Source organism: Myotis lucifugus, unplaced genomic scaffold, assembly GCF_000147115.1.
Source record: "Myotis lucifugus unplaced genomic scaffold, Myoluc2.0 scaffold_91, whole genome shotgun sequence".
NCBI lineage: Eukaryota > Metazoa > Chordata > Mammalia > Chiroptera > Vespertilionidae > Myotis > Myotis lucifugus.
In genome coordinates this window covers 2,566,217-2,573,951 of record NW_005871139.1, presented here as the reverse complement: position 1 = coordinate 2,573,951, position 7,735 = coordinate 2,566,217, and the positions used below count along the sequence as shown (strand labels likewise).

General features: G+C 43.7%; 1 pseudogene; it reads right to left on the bottom strand.

Annotated features, from left to right (window-relative positions):
* Positions 1-743: 743 nt before the first annotated feature.
* Positions 744-3,291, bottom strand: LOC102433160 (annotated as a pseudogene).
* Between the last annotated feature and the right edge of the window lie 4,444 nt (positions 3,292-7,735).

The following is a 7,735-nucleotide window of genomic DNA, read 5'->3' as shown; positions in this document are numbered from 1 at the left end:
CCCAGGGAGTTTAATAAAACAGAGGTTAAAACTAGGATCCAATAGGTCTGCAGTGGACCCAAGAATTTGCATTTCTAGCTCCCAAGTGAAGCTCATACTGCTGGTCCACGGACCACACTTGGAGTAGCACCGCTGTAGAGTGCGGTGGAGACGCAGGGGGAAGAATCTGGGTTTCTGAATGTCTCGTGTGGGACAAGGGAGCTTTTCTACCTATCTTGGACTATTTTGTGAGAGCACCATATTTTTGGGACTCGATTACAGTAGCTTAATCATTTACTCTAGCCAACATAATCATCCTGATGTTCTGCCAATTCTTCCCCATGTCTAAACCAAATCTCTCCCACAATTCTCTTCTGTTTTATCTTGAACGTTCCTTCATGGTTATGGAGAATAATATTAGCCACCTCTACTAAATGGATTTCAAAGAAGCTGGCGTTTAGAATGCTATATTCAAATGTCAGTGTGCTTAGATGGGTAACCCCTAAGAATTTCTCAGGCAAGGGTTTTCCCTCAAGTATCTTCCCAGAGGAGATATGGTGGGCTTGGAGAGAACAGGATTCCAGCTGTCTATATCATGTGGCAAATCTCCATCACGACCCAGCCCTTAAACATGCTACTTGAAAGACAGCTGAATTTCAGTAATTTTTATTTTGCAGGCAAAGATGGGGGAACATTCAGAGCTTCCTAGGATCTTGAAGCATTGCCCTGCCTTCTGGGCCACCTTCTCCAGGAGCCATATTCAAGGACAGCCTCACAGTTGACAGCCGGCCAGGTATTGGGACAAATCCTTATTTTTGCAGTGATTTACCCAGGCCACCCTAAGGATAGAGAAATAAAACATAGATCAAAGTCAGAGTCAGAAGTCTGTAAGGCAGTGGTTCTCAACCTGTGGGTCGCGACCCCTTTGGCGGTCGAACGACCCTTTCACAGGGGTCGCCTAAGACCATCCTGCATATCAGATATTTACATTACCATTCATAACAGTAGCAAAATTACAGTTATGAAGTAGCAACGAAAATAATTTTATGGTTGGGGTCACAACATGAGAAACTGTATTAAAGGGCCAGAAGGTTGAGAACCACTGCTAAGGGCTCGATGGAGAGGGTATGCAGGGTCTGCAGGCTGGAGTCTGTTTATGCTGTGGGAGAGTCCCAGGTCGGGAAGGCTTGCCCACCTGAGACACAAGTGGGTGGGTGCTGCAGTGATACCTGGGGTGAAAACATCACAATATTATTCTGCCTCATTTCACCTCAGGAGAACAGTCTCGACTCCTTACAAAGCCCAGGGAAAATCCGACAGCAGAGATGCTGCTCACATCAGCATCCTAGACACAGTCTGGGCCCATCCCTGGCAGAGTGGCTGGTCTCTGCCCTTCACGGTCTCCTTACCAAGCAGACATCCCGTTAGGATCTCTCACAACCCTCTTGATACAGTTGATGTCGTCACTGATGTTATCATCCAGAAGTTCTGAAAGGAAAAGTGGATGAGTGCAGAGGGAAAAAAATCCCTTTTCCTGTTTTAGTAATTAATCATTTTTTGAAGAGTCCCAAAGGAAACAGCCTTGAGATTCAGAAACCCTTTATCTCTGGAGCCCTTCCGGGGGGTTTCCCTTTCATTTTGCCGGGACTTGGTGCCTTTGCTAAGAATCTGTTTTTGAGCCCGTTCTCTCCAGAGGGCATCCAGGACTTGATGGACTAGAGAGAGCCTTTGTTTCAGGCATCTGCTTAGTGTGTCCTGAGTGCTATGTGGGTTTGTGGAATGGTGATGCAGAGGTGTCCGTGTCGGGAATGGCATAGCATGTCTTGAGAGATGGGGACTCAGGAAGGTGAGGCTTAGTCAAGGGTCAGTGTAACTCTCTCCCCCCTTTTCAGCAGGAGGGTCTCTGTGGAATCCTGTTTTAGTGTGAGATTACTTAGGGCCCTTTTATTTTGTGTGCTCAGCTCCCACAGTGCCTGCTGAGGGTCAGGTGTTAGGGAGCAGTGCATTGAATTTGACACTTATTTTATCTGCCCCTCTCCACCCAGCCCTCAGAGGGGACAGAGTCCTTACTGCTGCACATTATGTTGCAGGCATTTTTTGAGGGATGCTTGTTGTCCTTGCACCACCACTTGTTGTTGATCTGGAAGATCCCATAGTCACTACTGCCATTGGAGTTTCTTCCATTAAAAGCCCGGGTGTCGAAGCTACTCTCATGCTCAGCCATGCAGACCCCTGTGTCAGAGAGAGCAAAAGGTGTGGATAAAAAAGGGAGCATGCTCCATAATAAGATTCAACTTGTGCTTTACCACAGCTACCAGAAAGGAAAGTCCATTAAGACTAAAATGCAAAGACGACAAGACCCTCAATGTTAGAAGTCATTTGTAATCCAGATGTATTCCCAGGCTTAAGCAATAATGAGGCCATGGTAAGTATGTAATAACAATTTGTTAAATATTTGGAATGCTCAATCATTAATCAATCACAGTCTGTTCCACAGTCTAACCTTTCTAGCCTCAGCTTCCAGCCAAATATCCAATTCTTGCCATGTATATGCACTTTTGCTCTGTACCCCAAGGTATATGCAAGAGAAGAGGTGGAGAGGTAGTGGAGGAGAATCCTAGGAAGGAATTCCAGACAAACTATCTTTGGGGGTAATAAGAAAGAGAAGGTTTGGCATGGAGAAAAATGAAGATATTCAAGAGAAGTTGAAATAGTTTCATGTGTACCTACCAACGTGATAGATGACTCTCAATCCTTTTCATTGCCTCGCCTTCTATTCTCATGATCCCCATCTAACTCCCTTGTGGCACTAGTAGAACAACCTTAGACAAACTTAGCAGATGTAGGTTATTTTTGGCAGAGAAAAGAGCAGAGGAGAGGGTGGGAGGGCAACACCTATTGTGCTCCAATGACCTGAACTAAAAAGAATGCAGGTGAAAGCAAAGATGATGGCAGCAAAACTAAAAGTAGGTAGGTTAGGCTTTGCGTATGTGGGTGGGAAGGTGATTTGTGGGAGAAGCAAAAGAAAATCTATGATAGGATAATTCCTGGTGGAAAGAGAGAAAAGGAGAACCAAATAAGAATTACAAGGCAGAGGGGACAGAGACAAGAAGAGCAGACAGGGGAGTGGGAGAAAGCTGGTTTGGGGAGAGTTTGCTGGGTTGGGGAAGAGGGCCACTTTGGGCAGAGACAGAAAGGATGGATGAGTAGTTCATACTCACAGTTTTGCCAAGCTGTAGCCGTGGAAGCCATCCATTCCATGGGGCCTTTCAGCTGGCGGGCCAGCTCACATTTGGAGAAGACTTTGGGCATTGTAAGCTTGCAAGAAGCAGCTGAGGAGGGAGATAATCAGAATTGTCCTCATATTTGCAGCTAGTGCAACCCAAGAACTGATATGTCCAGGACACTCTTGTCTTTTATACCCTGTGGACACAAAGGTGTCTCTGAGTGAACAGTTGTGCTGGCATCTGTGCCAGGAAGAAGGACTTGGCTGCCCAAGGCTAATTCCCCAAGCTGGTCCTGCCAGTGTGAATTTCAAGGAAGGGGATGTAACCAAGAATGGTACCAGGAATAAAGTCTCAATGGGGGAGCGGGCAGTCCTAGATTTGGGCCAATGCATGGAGGAGGGGTGGAATGGGGAAAGAAGGGGATGGTAGGAGAAAGAAGTGTGATTTTCAAGGCTTGTGCTTTGTTGGAATGTCCCCAAAGGAGGTTGTCCTATATGCTTTGCTAAACTTTGCCTTTCTGTATTGTTTTGCATCTTGTTGCAATCTTGAACTCTCTGTCATTTATATCACACTAGAGGCCTGGTGCATGAAATTTGTGCAGGGGGTGGGGGGTGACCCTCAGCCTGGCCTTCACCCTCTCCAATCTGGGACCCCTTGGAGGATGTCCACAGGGATCAGGCCTAAACCGGCAGTTGGATATGCCTCTAGCAATCCGGGACTGCTGACTCCTAACCGCTCACCTGCCTGCCTGTCTGATCGCCCCTAACCACCTCTGCCTGCCTGACTGATTGCCCCTAACCGCCTCTGCCTTGGCCCTGCACCCGGGACCCAGGATTCCCTCCCTCTGGCCGGCCACAGGCACCCAGGACCCAGGCCGGCTTTGCCTGGGCAGGCCACAGCCACAGGGGACCATGGGGGGGTGGCTTCGCCCAGGCCAGCTGCAGGCACCCGGGACTGTGGGGCGGGAGGCTTTTCTCTGTCTCCTGAGCTGCAGGCACTGGCACCTGGGATCGCAGGCGGGCGTCTTTGCCCGGGCCTGGCTTTGTGAGGAAGGATGTGCAGAAGGTTGTCTGGAATTGTCCAGTCTAATTAGCATACTACCCTTTTATTAGTATAGATATTTCCCTGTGTTCCAGTTTGCTTTGTGGAGATTTTTCATTTTCTTGCTGAGCTGCCTCACTACTGTGGTTATTCATGATATTTGCTGGTCTCCTCTGTATGCGCATCTGTGCACTTATCGTTGGCCCTTCTCTAGCAGCTTTCCACAAAGAGGTCTTCCTACTACTTTCCAGTAGTGGCTGAATCACAAGATTTTTAGCTCTGTGACCTCCAGGACTGCTATCAGTCAGGGTAGCCACAGTTGGTTGGGGAGGGCAATCTGCTTTATGGAGTCTACTAATTAAAATGTTAATCTCATCCTAAAACACTCTTACAGACACAGCCAGAAATAATGCTGAACCAGATATCTGGGCACCCAGTGGCCTAGTCAAGTTGACATAAAATGAATCATCACACATTGTTGAGCTGGTATAGTGAAAACAAATGTATGATATCCCGAGGCTCACCATTTCATTCTATAAAATCTTTCTTTATTATTTTGTATTACATATTCATTCAATATTTATTGGGCATGTATTGCATGTCAGGTATGTGTTAATTATTAAAACATTTCATAGTCCTGCTGGTGTTGCTCAGTGGTTGAGCGTCAACCCATGAACCAGGAGGTTTGATTCCCAGTAGGGTATGTGCAGGAGGCAGCCTATCAATGATTCTCTCTCATCATTGATGTTTCTATTCCTCTCTCCTTCTACCTTCCTCTCTTTAAAATCAATAAAAACATACAAAATGTTTTATATTAAAACATTTCATAAATTGAGCCAGAGTCTGCCTCTTTATGTACTCTCTCTGCTGGTCTCAGGCCACAAGGTACAAGTTCTCTTCCACGTAATCATAGTTATTAAGCACCAACTGTGAGTCAGACGAGCTATTAATAATAAGCACTTTGCCTGTTTTTAAACCATTTAACCCACATACCAACACAAAGAGGAGGAACTGATGTATATATATATATAATACATTTGTAGATAAGGAACTAAAAATCCTAAGGGGTTAATTAATTTTCTGTAGGTCAGTCAGCAAATAAACAGTGGAGTTGGAATTTGAGCCAAGGAAGGCTGAGTCTAGAGATCAGTCTTTTAGTCACTTCCCAGAGTACTTCCAACATCCATCTTCATGTCCCTAAAGAATAACACCGTGCTCCCATCCCAAGTGTTTATTTTTAGCCTCCATTTCTTGTTTGACAAGAGTTTCTTCATCTCTTGCTTACTTCCAGTCTAGATTATTAATATTCTTAAATATAGGGTCTGGAGCTAAATGAAAATACATCAAAATCTCTATGATTCCTGATAATTTTGAGCTTTAGGGGAGAAAGTTAAATAAATTCATTCATTGCAAAAGAAATTTTAGGAAGATCTGAAATAACTCTGGGAGGGTGCAGATAAATGACCAAAAAGCTTGGGTACTAGCAAATATAAGGAGAAATTACACAATTTGTGTTTATAGATAGATGGCTTTTCGTTGCTTGAATCATCCTTTTATCCTAGGGATAATTTCCGCTTGATTGTAGTGTATGCTCTTTTTTAAAAGATTATTTTTTATTGATTTTAGAGAGGAAGGGAGAGAGAGAGAGAAAGAGAGAGAGAGAGAAGAGAGAGAGAAACACCAACGGCTTGGCGTGTATGATCTTTTTAATGTGCTGTTTGATTTGTTTTGCTAGTATTTTGCTGAGCATTTTTACATCTATATTTGTTAAGAATACTGGCCTGTAGTTTTCTTGTAATATTCTTATCTAGCTCTGTTATCAGGGTAATGCTGGCCTCATCAAAAGAGTTTGGGAGGGTTCAATTTAGGAACAGTTTGAGAATTGGCATTAACTTTTCTTGAATGATTGGTAGAGTTTCTCTTCAATACATCTAGTCCTGGGTTTTTCTTTGTTGGGAGGTTTTTGATTAATGATGCTGTCTTTTTACTTATTATTGGTATGTTCAGATTTTTTATTTTTTCATGATTCATATTTGGTAGTTATGTGTTTCTAGAAATTTATCTATTTCTTCTAGATTATTCAATTTGCTGGTATGTAATTATTCATAGTAGTTTCTCATGACCCTTTATTTCTTAAAAATATATTTTTATTGATTTCAGAGAGGAAGGGAGAGAGGGAGAAACATCAATGAGAGAGAATCATTGATCGGCTGCCTCCTGCACATCCCTACTGGGGATCAAGCCTGCAACCTCAGCATGTGCCCTGACCAGAATCAAACCGTGACCTACTGGTTCATAGGTTGATGCTCAACCACTGAGCCACGTCAGCCGGGTGACCCTTTATTTTTGTAATATCAGTTTAATATCTCCTCTTTAATTTATAATTTTATTTATTTTAATCTTCTCTCTTTTTTCCTTGTAGGTCTAGCTAAAGGTTTGTGAAGTTTATCTTTGAAAAACCTCCTGCTCTTAGTTTAGCTGATCTCTTCTATTGTCTTTTTTAGTATTTTCTTTAGTTCTGCTTTATTTTTTGTTATTGCCTTTCTTCTACTAAATTTGGGCTCAGTTCACTCTTCTCTTTCTAATCCTTTGAGGTGTAAAGTTAGACTGTTTCTTTTTTCTTTTTTTTTTTTTTAAATGTAGGTGTTTATCACTAAAAACTTTCCTCAAGAAGTGCTATTGCTGTATTCCATAAGTTTGGGTATGTTGTATTTCCAGTTTTATTTGTCTCAAGTTATTTTTTTATTTACCTTTTGATTTCTTCCGTGACCCCATTGTTCATGAGCATGTTGTTGAATCTCCACCTATTTGTGAATTTTCCAGTTTTCTTCTTGGTATTGATTACTTGTTTTATGTCTTGTGGTCAGTAAAGATGGTTGATATGATTACAGTCTTCTTCCCCCGCCCCCATTGATTTTTAGGGAGAGTGGAATAGAGAGGGAAAGACAGAGAGAAACATCCATGTGAGAGGCACACATTGATTGGTTGCCTCTTGCACGTTCCTCAACCAGGGCCTGGGTGGGAGAGGAGCCTGCAACCAAGGTATGTGCCCTTGACCTGAATTGAACCCAGGACCCTTTGGCCCACAGGCCGATGCTCTATCCACTGAGCCAAATTGGCTGGGGCTGATTACAGTCTCCTTAAATTTGTTATGGCTTGTTTTGTGGCCTAACAAGTGATCTAAGCTGGAGAATGTTCCATGTGCACTTGAGAAGAATGTGTATTCTGCTGCTGTTGGGTGGTATGTTCTGCATAGGTCCTGGAACTCCCATTGCCCTTCCTTGGGACATATCCTTGGGGAGTGGTCTCTGCCCTTGAAGCCTAGTCACTTCAGGAACTCTGGGTGTTCTGGTGAGATGGCGAAAGGCCTTTTCTCTCTCCTTTCCATTCCTTCCCTTACTGCCATTATTCCACTCCTTTCCTTGTCCTTCCCCCTTCCCTCCCTTCTCCCGCTTCCTCCTGGCTGGTTTAAGGTTTTTTCCTTGTTC